Raw genomic sequence first — 16,724 nt, 5'->3', positions numbered from 1 at the left:
GTGATGAACATAAGATAGATAAATATTTACTCAGATTCCAGGTTATTATTTCCTTAAAGAACATTCTTAAAGTGTAAATTCCAGATAAAAAGAGTATTGGTGTCTTTCTTAAGAGTATTGGTATCCTATAGACAAATGAAGTATGTTCAAAAGATAGTGACTTATTAATTTTTTAATGTTTATTTTTGAGAGAAAGAGAGAGAGTGTGAGCAGGTGAGGGACAGAGAGAGAGGGAAACACAGAATCTGAAGCAGGCTCCAGGCTCTGTGCTGACAGCTCAGATGCCGGGCTTGAACTCACAAGCTGGGAGATCATGACCTGAGCCGAAGTTGGGCACTCAACCAACCGAACCACCCAGGTGCTGTGGTATTGACTTATTTTTACGAAGGGACTGGAAAAGATGCCATTTGAAAACAGTTGTAGGAGAATAATTGAACACAGTTGCAAGAGGAAAATTGGGGATTCAAAACTTCTTCACATATTTCAGGGGTTGTTACACAGAGAAGAGGAATTATATGACTCAAAAATATAATATTTAGTATCAGTGGTTTGAAGCCACAGGGAGACAGATAGTATGATGCAGAAGTCCTTGTGACGGGCAGCACTATTAAAGCCAGGAGGAAGGAGGTTCACAGAAGAGAGTGTCCTGAACTCAGAGGCCACAAGAATCATGGTCAAGTATATTCAGGAGCTAAGCCTGGATTGGATTTTTCTAACCTTCCAGGTCAGTGACTTGTCCTAAGCAGAAAGTTTTCTTTAAAAATGAGTATGGATCAAATAATTTTGTTGTTATTTGTTTATTTTTTCATGTTGATAGAAATAATTTACATGAGCTTTTGAAAAAAAGCAAAACAAAACAACAATAACCAAACACCTGTAGTGCTGGGTAATTTCAGAATTCAGGTATGTTTTCTTCCTAAAATAATTTTAATAATATATTTTTATAAAGGGATTGATAATTATTTCCATGGTCACTGTTTTCATTATCACCTGGATATTTAAAAATTTTAGACACCCTTTTCTTGTTATTTATAATACACTCATATATGTAATAGGATGCCCAGCTATAGGCCCCATTTATTATTATTTTTTCCTTGTATTCTAGGGAGAGAACTGTCAGAAAGTCATCTTGTTATGCTTTGTAGGTATAAAGGCTGCTTCCTCCACAAAGGGTCTTCCCAGAGGCAATTGGGGTTAAGAGCATTACCTGACAGAGTAGTGGTAAAAAAGTATTGGATGTGAATGAATGAATAAATGAATGAATGAATAGTGTAATGCCTTCTAGAGGCTGAAGAGGATACTTTTATTTTCTAAGAAGAGAGGAATAATCAGATTCTTGGCATTTCCCAGATGGAAGGGGAGCCCCTGCCTGATGTTTGAGAATGCATATTTCTTAGAAGGGAAGGGGTTAAGAGTCTCAAGGTCTACACAAGGATTGTGCCTAAGCATAGTGCTTCTGGACTTGACCCCTTAGGGTAGACTGAGAATTGGCAACTATGGAAATTCAGGCAATAGAGAGCCTTGCTCTGTCTTGTTCTAATTCAGAGGGAGTTGGGTTATCTTCTCTTCAAGATCCACTTGATGCCTGTGTAGTAACCAAATGAATATCAACCCAGCTGACTAGCATCAAAATCCAATTTAGTGTCAGCATCGTCTATTGAACTGGGATCAAGGGTATGAACCACAGTGTGCCAGCAAGAAGAATGGCAGTAATGCAATTGTCAGAAGAATAAAGATTCCTTTGCCTGGGTGTAGAAGTTGGACCGACATTCTCACATATGGACTGAGAAAGCAGTCAGGTTTTGGGAAATTTAGGGAGGTTGTGCCTCCAAAGAAAGATCCAATAGGATGTCAGTTAATTGACGACAGGGATCCCTGCATGTTTTGTTTATTGATGTGTCCCAAGCATAGACCAGCTTAGTCTGGTCTATGAGTATTATTGAGTGACCATAGTAGTCACTCAATAAATATTTTGCTAATATGATTTCTGAAGGTCCTGGGCTTTGTGAAGCAAAGTATGTTTCTGAGATTTTCTGACTCATTTACTGATTCAGATATTTGTTTCTTTTTTCCCTGTAACTCACACCATGTGACAAAGAAGGATGTTTATTTTAGATTCTGGGATTCTCATTTTTACTTAAAAATTTAACCATAATTAAAATTGTTTTTGTCCTCTTTTCCTTCCTGTAGAAAGGCTTCAAGACAGTATTTGAAAACATCACCCACAAAATGAGATCATTCAGCCTGAAGCCTTTTGGCAAAATCAACATTTTTTTGTGCTCTATTTGATATACAGATACATAAGAGTTTTGGTGGACAGCAGTTATCAGGTGAATTAAAGCTTCACTCTTCAGAATTGTGCACAGTTATATTGTAATGTGTATTATGGGATGTCTAGAGTTTCTGAAGAGGATAAAGAGAATGGAAATTTTCTTTGAAGATTGGAATTTATTTAACAAGAATTTTTGTAAAGTAAGTGAGAAAAGTTTCTATGGATATTATAGATTTCTTGACCAATTCTGAGGCCAAAGAAATAAGATTATAAGCTGAGGATTCAACAAAGATTAGAATGATTTTTACATACAGATCTAATGATTTTAAATGGTGTTCAGATATAATGTGAACAAATTCCAATGAGCTGAGGAACCGTAATGTAAGGAGGAGCTGTTTCAATTTGGTAGAGACAGAGCGTGAAGTTTTTTAACACCTAGCAAGAGAGGTGCTGTAAGTTCATATTCTTACTGAAGCTACCCTTTTGAGATTAGACTTAAAAAAATCTTTTTTGACTGAGTTCACATGTTCAAAGGCCAGAGAATCATTTGGGACAAGGGCTTTTTTTATCCACTCTAAATCCAGGGATGAATCCAGCGTTTAGAAAATATTCAGACTGTCTGAAAGTTAATGCCTGGCAAGCACGCTGGATGTTCTGGATGAACAACTTCTACGTGATGTCCTTTACAGTAACATGACAATCAGATGTGCCCAGTCACCACTACTTGGCAAGGAGCTTCCGTTTGATATTCTTATGAATATAAATGAGGATGAAGGACAAAGATTTTGGACTGGGAATTTTTAAACTAGGGCAAAATTCACATTGTTCTCTTGTCAGTTATTAAGCCTTCAACCTAAACTGTTTCCACCACCCCCTCCCACAGCATTACAGACCTATTTATTTATTATGTATTTATTTCCCAGAGTTTTTGAGATAAAATTGACATATAATATTGTGTAAGTTTAAGGTGTACAACATGGCGATTTGATAAATGTGTATGTTGTGAAATGATTGCCACAGGAGGAAGTTAACACATCCATCACCTCACATAGTTGCCTTTTGTCTTTAAGTGGTGAGAACTTAAAAGATTTATTATTTTAGCAACTTTAAAGTATACAGTGCACTTTTGTTTCTTTGATTTTTTTTTTTTTTAAGTAGGCTTCACACCCAGCACAGAGCCCAACATGATGCTTGAACTCATGACCTTGAGATCAGAGCCTGAGCAGAAATCAAGAGTCAAACACTTAACTGACTGAGCCACCCAGGTGCCCTTATGGTGCACTGTTGTTAACTATTGTCACTCTTAGATCCTGAGGACTAGTTTTGTCACTAGAAGTCTGTGCCTTTGACTACTTTAACCCATTTTCCCCAACCTCACTCCTGGCAACCACAAATCTAATCTCTGTTTCTGTGAGTTCAATGTTTTTAGATTCCACGTATAAGTGATATCATATAGTATTTGTCTCTTTTATTTCACTCAGCATATGCCCTCAGATTTATCCACATTATCATGAATGGCAGAATTTCCTTCTTTTTTGTGGCTGAATAATTCCATTGTGTGCATACAAACCACATCTTTATCCATTTATCTGTTAACAGACACTTAGGTTGTTTCCATGTTTTGGTTATTGTGAGTAATGTTGCAATGAACATGGGAGTTCAGATGTCTTCAAGGTAGTAATTTCATTTCCTTTGGATATATACCCAGAAGTGGGGTTACTGGATCATATAGTAGTCCTATTTTTAATTGTTTGAGGAACCTCCATACTGGTTTTCATAGTGGCTGTGCCATTTACATTTCCACCAACGGTGCACAAGGTTTCTTTTTTTCCACATCTTACCAATACTTATCTTTTGATAATAGCCATTGTAACAGATGTGAAATGATACCTTGTGGTTTTGATTTACATTTGCTTGATGAAGCGTGATGTTTTGCGTGTTTTCATGTACTTGTTGGTCATTTGTGTATCTTCTTTGGAAAAATGTTTTTTCAGGTCCTTTGCCCATTTTAATCAGCTTGTTTTTTGTTTTTTGTTTTTTGTTTTTTTTTACAATTGAGTTCTGTGAGTTCCGTATACATTTTGGATATCGACCCTTTATCAGATGGTCTGTAAATGTTGTCTTCCATTCCATTAGTTGCCTTTTTTTTGTTGTTGTTGTTGATTGTTTCTTTTGCTGTGCATAAGTTTTTAGTTGATGCAGTCCTACTTGTTTATTTTTGCTTTTGTGGCCTGTGCTTTTGTTGTCATATCCAAAAAATTATTGTGAAGATCAAGGTCTAGATCCTGTTGCCCTGTTTTCTTCTAGGAGTTTTAGTTTCAAGTCTCACATTTAAATTTTATTTATTTATTTATTATGAAATTTATTGTCAAATTGGTTTCCATACAACACCCAGTGCTCATCCCAACAGGTGCCCTCCTCAATGCCCATCACCCACCCTCCCCTCCCTCCCACCCCCATCAACCCTCAGTTTATTCTCAGTTTTTAAGAGTCTCTTATGGTTTGGCTCTCTCCCTCTCTTTTTTTTTTTTTTCTCCTTCCCCTCCTTGACGGTCTTCTGTTAAGTTTCTCAGGATCCACATAAGAGTGAAAACATATGGTATCTGTCTTTCTCTGTATGACTTATTTCACTTAGCATAAAACTGTCCAGTTCCATCCACATTGCTACAAAAGGCCATATTTCATTCTTTCTCATTGCCACATAGTATTCCATTGTGTATATAAACCACAATTTCTTTATCCATTTATCAGTTGATGGACATTTAGGCTCTCTCCATAATTTGGCTATTGTTGAAAGTACTGCTATAAACATTGGCACTGCTAGGAATTTACCCAAGGGATGCAGGAGTGCTGATGCATAGGGGCACTTGTATCCCAATGTTTATTACATTCAAATTTTTAATCCATTTTGAGTTAATTTTTGTAAGTGGTGTAAGGTAGGGGTCTAGCTTCATTCCTCTGCATGTGATTGTCCAGTTTCCTCAGCACCATTTATTGAAGAGATTATTTTTGCCTCATTGAATATTCTTGGCTCCCTTGTCAAATATTCGCTGACTCTATATGTGGGAGTTTATTTCTGGGCTCTCAATTCTGTTCCATTGATCTATGTGTCTTTCTTCATACTAATACCATACTACTTTTATTACTATAGCTCTGTACCATAGTTTGAAATCAGGAAGTATGATGCCTCTAGTTTTGCTCTTTTTCTCAAGATTGCTTTGGCTATTTGGTATCTTTTGTGGTTCCATACAAATTTTAGGACTTTTTTTATATTTCTGTGAAAAATGCCATTGGAATTTTGATAGAGATTATATTGAATCTATAGATGGCTTTGGTTAGTATGGACTCTTTAATAATATTAACTCCTCTAATCCACAAACATGAGATATCTTTCCATTTATTTGTGTCTTTTTCAATTTCTTTCAGCCAAGTCTTATATTTTTTAGTGTAAAGACCTTTCACCTCCTTTAAATTTATTCCTAAGTATTTTATTGTTTTGGTGTAATTGTCAATGGGATTTTTATTTCTTTGCCAGATATTTCATTGCTAGTATATAGTAATGCCATTGATTTATGTACTTTGATTTTGTATCATGCAAATTTCTTGAATTCATTTATTAGACCTAAGAGTTTTGAAGGGCAGTCTTTAGAGTTTTCATATCATCTGCAAAAAAAGACAATTTCACTTGTTTCTGACTTGGATGACTTTTATTTCTTTCTCTTGCCTGATTGCTCTGGCTGGGAATTCCAGTACTGTGTTGAATAGGAGTAGTGAGAATGGGCTCACTTTTATTGTTCCTGATCCTAGAAAAAAAAACTTTGAAACTTTCACCGTTGAGTATGAAGTTAGCAAAGGGCTTATCATATATGGCCTATATTATGCAGAGATACATTTCTTCTGTATCCAATTTCTTCAAAAGTTTTATCATGAAAAGATGTTGAATTTTGTCAAATGCTTTTTGCATATATGTATATGATAATATGATTTTTATTTTTCTTTATATTAATGTATCACATTTATTGATTTGTGGATGTTGAACTATCCTTGCAACCCAGGTATAAATACCACTTGATCAACGTGTATGATCTTTTTATGTGTTATTTAATTCAGTTAGTTATTTTGTTGAGAATTTTTGCCATCTATATTAATCAGGGATATTGACCTATAGTTTTCTTTATTTGTAAGTGTCCTTAACTGGTTTTGTATCAAGATAATGATGATCTCATAAAATGATTTTGAGTATGTTCTGTCCTCAGTTTTTTGGAAGAGCTTGAGAAATGATTGGTATTTAGTCTTTAGATATTTGGTAGAATTCACCAGAGAAACCATCTGGCCCTGGGCTTTTCTTTATTCAGAGGTTTTTGATTACTTACTCAATCTCCTTACTTGTTATTTGTCTGTTAATATTTTCTATTTCTTCATGATTCAGTCTTGGTAGTTTATATGTTTCTAGGAATTTATCCATTTCTTTTAGTTTGTCCAATTATTGGTGCATAATTGTTCATAGTAGTTTATTATGATTTTTCGTATTTCCACGATATCCGTTGTAATGTCTCCCTTTCATTTCTTATTTTATTATTTGAGCGCTGTCTCTTTTTGTTTTTCTTGGTGAGTCTAGCGAAAGGTTTGCTAATTGTATCTTTATCTTTTAAATAAACCAGCTCTTAGTTTCATTGATCTTTTATTTTTCTGTTCTTTATTGCATTTATTTGTGGTCTGATATTTATTTCCTTCCTTCTGCTAACTTTTGGCTCAGTTTCTTCTTCTTTTTCTAGCTCCTTGAATTGTAAAATTAGGTTGTTTATTTGAGATATTTATTTTCTTAATGTAGGCGTTTGTCATTGTAAACCTTCCACTTAGAACTGCTTTCTCTGCATCCTATAAGTAGCAGTAGGTTGCATTTTCACTTTCATTCACCTCAAGAATTTTTTTTTTCAATATATGAAATTTATTGTCAAATTGGTTTCCATACAACACCCAGTGCTCATCCCAAAAGATGCCCTCCTCAATACCCATCACCCACCCTCCCCTCCCTCCCACCCCCCATCAACCCTCAGTTTGTTCTCAGTTTTTAAGAGTCTCTTATGCTTTGGTTCTCTCCCACTCTAACCTCTTTTTTTTTCCCTTCCCCTCCCCCATGGGTTTCTGTTAAGTTTCTCAGGATCCACATAAGAGTGAAACCATATGGTATCTGTCTTTCTCTGTATGGCTTATTTCACTTAGCATCACACTCTCCAGTTCCATCCATGTTGCTACAAAGGGCCATATTTCGTTCTCTCTCATTGCCATGTAGTACTCCATTGTGTATATAAACCACAATTTCTTTATCCATTCATCAGTTGATGGACATTTCGGCTCTTTCCATAATTTGGCTATTGTTGAGAGTGCTGCTATAAACATTGGGGTACAAGTGCCCCTATGCATCAGTACTCCTGTATCCCTTGGGTCAATTCCTAGCAGTGCTATTGCTGGATCATAGGGTAGGTCTATTTTTAATTTTCTGAGGAACCTCCACACTGTTTTCCAGAGTGGCTGCACCGGTTTGCATTCCCACCAACAGTGCAAGAGGGCTCCCGTTTCTCCACATCCTCTCCAGCATCTATAGTCTCCTGATTTGTTCATTTTGGCCACTCTGACTGGCGTGAACACCTCAAGAATTTTTAAACTAATGGGAGATTCACATCTTCCTTTGACATTTACTAAGTCTTCTCCCCAATTTGTCCTTTTTTAATGCATTTCGAATAATTTTTCTATTTTATTAAGATGCCTAGAAACAGTACCATTTATGTCTGTACATAATGTATAGTATACCTCCATTTTTCATGACTTCATGACTTTCATGACTTTACTTCTTTTTATAATTATTCCACTGTTCATATTGGTCCAATATGCAGAGCATGTGGGTTGAGGACATTTGGTGAGGCAGGTCTCGTTTGGGTCCAGGAGCCCCCACTTCCAGGATGCCAGCAGGTGTGGAAGTGCCAGGCCAGTCATTCAGGTGGATAATGGGACTGTGCCCCAGTCTTTACGACGTTAGGCCTCTAATGGTAAGGACACCAAAATATAGTCTCCTGAGACTCTTCTACTCCCTCATAGTCAGGTTTCTTTTGCTCTGTAGATCCCATAATAACATTGACTTTTTGCTGAATATAAAAGTTGATTCACTGTCATGGTAGAAATATTGGAAAATGCAGAAAAATTTTTGAGAGAGCAAACAAATATAGCCTATGACTATATAGAGATAACCATTGTTGATATTTTGATATGTTTCTTTCTAACTCTGAAAAAGGTCCTCCTCCCCCAATCCATATTATACAGGGTTTTCATATTTATAGAAATCTTTCCTCAGTTAATGTTGTATTATGAACATTTTTGTTAAATCATTAATTAACCATTGAAAGTAAGAATTCCTAATGGCTACATAAACTTGAGCATAAAGATATACTACAATTTATGTGATGATTTCCCTGTAATGCTCATCCTTGCACACAGATATTAATGTGTATCTTTGATGAATTTTCATCATTTTATCTTGCAAAATGTCAAATATATATAAAAGAAGGAAGAATAGTAAAATGAATATCTAATCATCATCTAGTTTCAACAATTAAAAACTCACAGACAAAGCTATTTTATCTACAAAACTCTATGCCCCAGATTGTTTTGAAGCAAATTCCAGACATTATTAACATGTCAATATGTACATCTAAAAGATAAGGAATCTCTTAAAATTACAGCAGCTCTATCATACTACACCTAAGAAATTCACCATAATTCCTCATCATGTCATATTTTTTTTAGGTAGTAGATTTTTAGAAGTGAATGATAACTTCTTGAACAATAAGTTTCTTTTAAAAATTTTTTTTTAAACATTTTTATTTATTTTTGAGACAGAGAGAGACAGAGCATGAACGGGGGAGGGTCAGAGAGAGAGGGAGACACAGAATCTGAAACAGGCTCCAGGCTCTGAGCGGTCAACACAGAGCCTGATGCGGGGCTCGAACCCACGGACCGCGAGATCATGACCTGAGCCGAACTCGGACGCTTAACCGACTGAGCCACCCAGGCGCCCCTTGAACAATAAGTTTCTTGATAAATATTACTTTCTAGAAAAGTTAAAATTTTTTTTAGATGTTTATTTACTTTTGAGAGAGAGAGAGAGAGAGAGAGAGAGCAAGTGGGGGAGGGGCAGAGAGATAGGGAGACACAGAATCCAATGCAGGCTCCAGGGTATAAGCTGTCAGCACAGAGCCAGACACAGGGCTCAGACTCACAAACTGTGAGATCATGACCTGAGCTGAAGTCGGATGCTTAACTGACTGAGCCGCCCCAAGAAAAGTTTTAAAGTTAGTACTTCTACGACAGTAAATGGAGATTTCTGTCTGGCATTCAGAATCTCATTGAGCTATCGTATTTTTAAATGGTGAACAATTTGAGGGGTAAACAATGGGGAGGCAGTAGAAGGAAGTGGTAAACATTCAGTCTCTGGAGCAGACTATCTGGGGCATCTCTGGGTTCTACCACTTACTATTATCATATCTTTGTACAGTGTCATTTTCAGCAATAGCAATTACCCTTGGGTAATTGGGTTCACACCCATTTTGTATGCTAACTTCACTTCTGCTTTTACTTTATTTTTCCTTTGTCTTGATTCCATTTACTTAGAAAAATTTACTAGGTATTGTTAGAGACAAATTACTTGCTAAGAAAGGAAAAACACAAGGTGCTATGTTATCATACGATAGGTAATCAACCAATCATTAAAACTGCTCCCAATTTTTGCCTATTTTAAATAATGTTGCAATGAGCACATTCTGTGAGCAAAGAGTTTCCTCCATTTTGATTACCTCTTGAGGATAATTTTCTACAGGTGAGATTACAAGGTCAAAGGGATGGGGTTCCTTATAGCTTTTTATGACTTGTTTTCCAAACATTTTGCACTGTCTTCAGAAGATATGAGCTTACCAGTTTTACTGTACCTTTGGAAACATTGGTTGTCATTGGAAAAGAATTATTTTTTTGCTAAACACCTAAATAACGATACCCTAAATTGTTTGATAACTAGCAGAGTAGAATATTATCCTTGCATTTTTATTTACTCATTAATTCCATCTTACCTTCCAGGAAAGAGTAAGTGAAAAGAAATCTGGGATGAAAATGTAGAGAGAAAAGATCAAATAGAAATTCTCAGAGTGCTGGATTGTGCTTTGAGTAATATCAGTGAACCCTAAGGATGATAAATTAATTTTTAAGCTATGAGAAAAAATAAGAGATCTGTGATAGCGAACATGTGACCTCAGCCATGGTAGAATTCACGACATTCACAGAATCCAGATTTGGGAATGCTTTATACAGTAGGGGGACTTGAGTGCAGAGAAAGCAGTATTTGGAAAGGCGTAAGAGAGAGTGTGTTTCAGACATCTGGGTTCTCACTTGCATTGTTTAAGATCAAGTCTTCAGAGCATCTCATCTGGCCTCCTATAGGAGCCTCCAAGGCTTTCCTTGTTTTCCACCTCTCCACAAACAATTCATTTTCTCTAAGCTGCTTCCAAAATGATATTTCTAAAACACAAACATATACATTGTCGATGTGTCTGCCTCCTTAGGGTTTTAGAATCTTATGGACTACATCTGACAAGGAAATTTGTGAGCCAGCACTAGCCTTCTGAAATTTATATGGAAACATGTCTGCAGATTGATGGTTGACTCTAAACCACCTTCTCCCAAGAATTTATAGCTCACATGAGATCTTAAGGTCAAGACCACCTAGTTATTCGTTGGAATGGCAGTTTATTGCCTTGACAGAGATTTTAACAACTATTTTGTACTATAAATCTTTTGATAAGAATAGTCCCACCTGTTTTACTACCTGAACATGGTTCAGAAATTGCAGAGCATAAAAAGGTAGTATTTGTTAACAAGTTTAGTGTCCTGTTCTTAACCATCTAAATATTTCCTGGCAATACATTCTGTGTTCGGTACAATGTTAGGAGTTTTGGAAATTTTGGGAAAGTCTAGAGTTAATACTGCTTTTATCCTTATTGGAAAGACAAAGTATACATATAATGAAATTAAATAAAAACCATAGTTTAGTAATAGCCTAAATAATGTAAAATGAAAAGAATCAGAAATAATCATAATAGCTAACACTAAATACTTACTATATGCCACAAACTGTCCTGAACACTTCACATTAATTATTTCACTGTCAAATTTAATTTTTACAACTGCCCTATGAGGTACCTAATTAAAGGTCAAATGTGAACTATAGATTCACATGTGATTGACTACTAATTTGATTAAATCCATAGGAAGGAGAAATCATTTCCAGAATCGTCATAGAAGACTTTAAGATACCCACAAATGTATGGGCAACTAATCTTTGACAAAGCAGGAAAGAATATCCAATGGGATAAAGACAGTCTCGTCAGCAAGTGGTCCTGGGAAAACTGGACAGCGACATGCAGAAGAATGAACTTGGACCACTTTCTTACACCATACACAAAAATAAACTCAAAGTGGATGAAAGACCTCAATGTAAGGCAGGAAGCCATCAAAATCCTTGAGGAGAAAGCAGGCAAAAACCTCTTTGATTTTGGCTGCAGCAACTTCTTACTCAACACATCTCTGGAGGCAAGAGAAACAAAAGCAAAAATGAACTACTGGGACCTCATCAAAATAAAAAGCTTCTGAACAGCGAAGGAAACAATCAGCAAAACTAAAAGGCAACCGACAGAATGGGAAAAGATACTTGCAAATGACATATCAGATAAAGGGTTAGTATCCAAAATCTACAAAGAACTTATCAAACTCAACACCCAAGAAACAAATAATCCAGTGAAGAAATGGGCAAAAGACATGAATAGACACTTCTCCAAAGAAGACATCCAGATGGCCAACAGACACATGAAAAAATGCTCAACACCACTCATCATCAGGGAAATACAAATCAAAACCACAATGAGATATCACCTTACACCTGTCAGAATGGCTAACATGAACAACTCAGGCAATAGCAGATGTTGGCAAGGATGCAGAGAAAGAGGATCTCTTTTGCATTGTTGGTGGGAATGCAAGCTGGTGCAGCCACTCTGGAAAACAGTATGGAGGTTTCTCAAAAAACTAAAAATAGAACTACCCTACGATCCAGCAGTTTCACTACTAGGCATTTATCCACGGGATACAGGAGTGCTGTTTTGAAGGGACACATGCATCCCCATGTTTATAGCAGCACTATCAACAATACGCAAAGTATGGAAAGAGCCCAAATGTCGATGGATGAATGGATAAAGAAAATGTGGTATATATATATATATACAATGGAGCAATCAAAAAGAATTAGATCTTGCCATTTGCAACTACCTGGATGGAACTGGAGGGTCTTATGCTAAGTGAAATTAGTCAGTCAGAGAAAGACAAAAATCATATGACTTCACGCATATGAGGACTTTAAGAGACAAAACAGATGAACCTAAGGGAAGGGAAACAAAAATAATATAAAAACAGGGAGGGGGACAAAACAAAAGAGACTCATAAATATGGAGAACAAACTGAGGGCTGCTGGAGGGGTTGTGGGAGGGGGGATGGGCTAAATGGGTAAGGGGCATTAAGGAATCTACTGAAATCATTGCTTCACTATATACTAATTTGGATGTAAATTTTAAAAAATAAAAAATAAAGTTAAATAAAAAAAAAGATAGGATAGAATTTGGAACTATATTTGAGGGCTGGGTCAGAACTGGATAAACAAATGTAAGTAGGAAGTAGTTTAGATGAGGGGTGCTATAAGCAAATTCCCAAAGGTAAGGATCTAAATGAATGTTAGTAGGAGAGTGTTGCAGCCCATAGGGAATTTACAAAAGATGATGATACAGGAAGGTAGATGAAATTAAGTAGGCTAGCAATAAAATACACGTGTACAACCATGACTCTCAGGCAGTGAATGCTTACTCTTCCCCTTGAACTTGGGAGAACAAAGAATTAGGCTCCTGAACTTTTCCAATTCTACATTTAGCCTTTCAGTAATGTAGTGTCTACTGGAGTTGCTCCTCAGCAGCAGGTTCAGACTGGGGAATTGTCTTGCTGTGTAGTCTCTGTTGATGTCAGAGTAGATATGTACAAATTTGAAGTAGCACACATTCTTGAGGACTGTCATTTGAAAACCCTCCACATTTTGGAATCAGCATTTATGGTTTTGAATATCCTTCTCAAGCCATGGCAATTAATCACAGGTTCTGCTACTTTATGTTTCTATACTCAGATAAGTAATCTGTGTATGCCATGCATGGGTATAGTATAGGCTGTAGTAATTTCTCTGAAAAGGGAAAACTATATCGATTCCTGGCATTATTCTTGACACCGTTTTTCTTTGAACTATGGGTTTTCTGACATAGCTCTTGTGGTCTCGTTTTGTTACTTACTAGGCCCTATATTTCTTTCCAGCTTAGTATAGTAGTTAGGAGTGCAGATTCTGGAGCTGAATTATCTGGATACAAACCCTGGCTGCTCCATGGGTTTCTTCTCTTCTCTTGTCTTCTCTTGTCTTCTCTTCTCTTCTCTTCTCTTCTCTTCTCTTAATTCTCTTCTCTTCTTTCTCCTTCCTTCATTCTTTCTTTTTTTGGTAATTGTTGGCATAAGGGTTCCCCTCTCTGATTATTGATTTCCTCATCTGCAAAATGCTGATAATAATTGTATCTAAATCATAAAGTTACTGAGATTAAGTGAATTATATAACATTCTTCCCACCTGTTTGCATGGATGTATTTGAGATTGGGTCATTTTGCAGGTGAACAATGGGGTCTTCTACTTTTATCTGGCAAACTTATAGTGATACCATAATTTTCAGATTTTTTCCCCTCCATTACTTACCTGGAATAGACATGTCACCATGTCACACTTTAATTAACTTTCCTTTCTTAATATTTTACTACTTAAAGTTAGCATCTTTTTGGTGTTACTTAAAATGCCTTAATTTTTTTTTTAAGTCATCTTCATGCCTGGTGAGGAGCTCAAACTCACAACCTGGAGATCAAGAGTCACATGCTCTACAGATTGAGTGAGCCAGGAACCCCATAAAATGCCTTTAAATTTAACAACAAAAATCATCCTCATGTACAGTACTTGCACATTACATTTAAAGTGATGAATTCTGAAAACAATGATGAACCATTTTAAGTTATAATGAAATGGTTTATATTCCTCTCTTTAAATTGGGTTCTCCAGATATGGTATTATTATTATGTTTAATCACACCAAACTTATTTCATCTTAGAATTATATTTGTCTTCATATTTTGAATGCATACTTAGCAAATAGTGAGCTTTAAGAGGCAGCTTTTATCACAAGATTCAAATACTTAAGATTATATTACATTTGGAGTTTCTGGCAGAGTGTTTTTCCTGTACCCTGCCACCATTTCCATGGAGAAAACGTCCAGGTTCTTTAACTAAAGTGGAATTTAATTGCACTGAATTTATCATTCTGTTTTTAACCATCCCTAGTTGTACTTACTGGTGACTCACATGATTTAGGTGGCATGGGACATCTACCAGATTTGTGATTATAGACCTGCCTCTCAGAACTCCCTTCTGGGAAGTTTGAGTTCTGAATTGGTGTTCCTGGGGGTGATTGTACATTCTAACATTAGGAGAAATCTGTTTGCTTTGTAGTTGTTCTGTGTAGGACAAATATGAGACAACACATTGTCTTAATTAGTTTTCATGTGAGATATACTAGGTAATATTTGCATTTTGATGCTTCTTTGCATCACATGCTTGATAACTTCAATATTGTTCTATTGTAGATTCCCAGTCATTGTTTCCTCCCTCTCACATGAAAATCTTTGATTAGGTCATAGAGTCTTTGGACAAATACACTCTTTCGATTTATGTAAGTGGTACCTAGTCTTTTTTAAAGAATTTTTTAAATGTTTATTTATTTTTGACAGAGAGAGACAGAGCATGAGTGTGGGGTGGTGGCAGAGAGAAAGGGAGACACAGAATCTGAAGCAGGCTCCAGGCTCTGAGCTGTCAGCCCAGAGCCTGAAGCGGGGCTTAAACTCACAGACTGCGAGATCATGACCTGAGCTGAAGTTGGACGCTGAGCCGAAGTTGGACGCTCAACCGACTGAGCCACCCAGGCGCCCCTCGTGGTACCTAGTCTTTTAGCAGGAACGCGTATTATTATAAAGACCAAAGTCCAGGAAGCCAAATACTTTTCCTTTCATGTCACATATGTAGACCATTGCTCCCTTCCTGCCATGTTTCTTTTTCCCTGTAGTCATGGTCATCAAGTGACAGAAGTGATAAAACCACTATTTGTGCTTAGGAGTTTCTGTCCTACTCTGAGCTTTCAAAGTGTCTAGAGAAGCTAGTTTCCCACATTTCCTTCATCTCCATATTCGTAGGTGTGGGTTGGCAGTGGCCAGTGAGTCTGATGAGCTGTGGCCAGGGTTGGGGAGGTTGTGCCTGCATGAGTCTGGAGGCTGTCCTCCTGGAGAGCACATCATGGTGGTTCTGGCTATGACAAGACTGGTTCTTACACCCTTCCTCTCGGAAGATAGCATACCTTTTGATTTTCTCCAGTGTTCTAGTTCTAGTTCTAGTTCTCCAGTGTGTGCTGCGACCACAGAGCCTCCAGGCTCATGCTTATTGGTGGGAAGTAGCCAACTAATATGAAGTCCTTCTCTCCCTGAACTGTCTTAGTACCTAAGGACATGACATGCTTTCTCTTAGGGAGTCTGAAGTTCTTTCTCCTTTCTTCACTTGCATACTAGGTTGATAATTAGATTTCTATTCACTCATCAGAATATTCATTTCTAGCTCCTTCCAATATTTTTCTTTCTAATTTTAAAAGAATGCTCTCTGTCTTGTCCAGCTCTGCTGCCATAGCAAAACACTGTGACTGGGTGGCTTAAACAATGGAAATTCGTTTTCTCACAGTTCCGGTGGCTCCAAGTGCAGAATCAAAGTGCCGGCATGGCTGGTTCTGGTGAGAGCTTTCTTCCTGCCTTATAGATAGCTGCCTTCTTGTTTTGTCCTCTTAAGGTGGTGAAGGGGGTGGGGGAGAGAGAACTCTCTGGTGTCCCTTCTCATAAGGGCACTAATCTCATCATAAGGGCCCATGTTCATGACCTCATCCAACCCTAATTACCTTCCAAAGGCCCTGTTTCCAAATACTATCACACTGGGGGTTAGGGTTTCAACTTAGGAATTTGGGGGGAGGCACAATTCAGTCCATAGCCCTCACTTATCTCCAAAGAAAATATGAAAAAACATTCCTCACAGGTTGGGAGAACAATTGAACTTGCACTCATGCCCAAGCCTGAATGTACCTCTCTATTATATTATAGCCCTCTGCTCCTGGGATTGGGTTTGTGCCTCTTTCTCCCTCATAGACCGTGAACTCCTTGAAGGCAGAGAGTTTGGCTCACTTGTAGTTTCTATACAGTAAC

This window comes from Panthera pardus, unplaced genomic scaffold (assembly GCF_024362965.1).
Source record: "Panthera pardus isolate Hobbes unplaced genomic scaffold, ASM2436296v1 HiC_scaffold_13, whole genome shotgun sequence".
Classification (NCBI taxonomy): domain Eukaryota; kingdom Metazoa; phylum Chordata; class Mammalia; order Carnivora; family Felidae; genus Panthera; species Panthera pardus.
Note: the sequence above shows the minus strand (reverse complement) of the source record.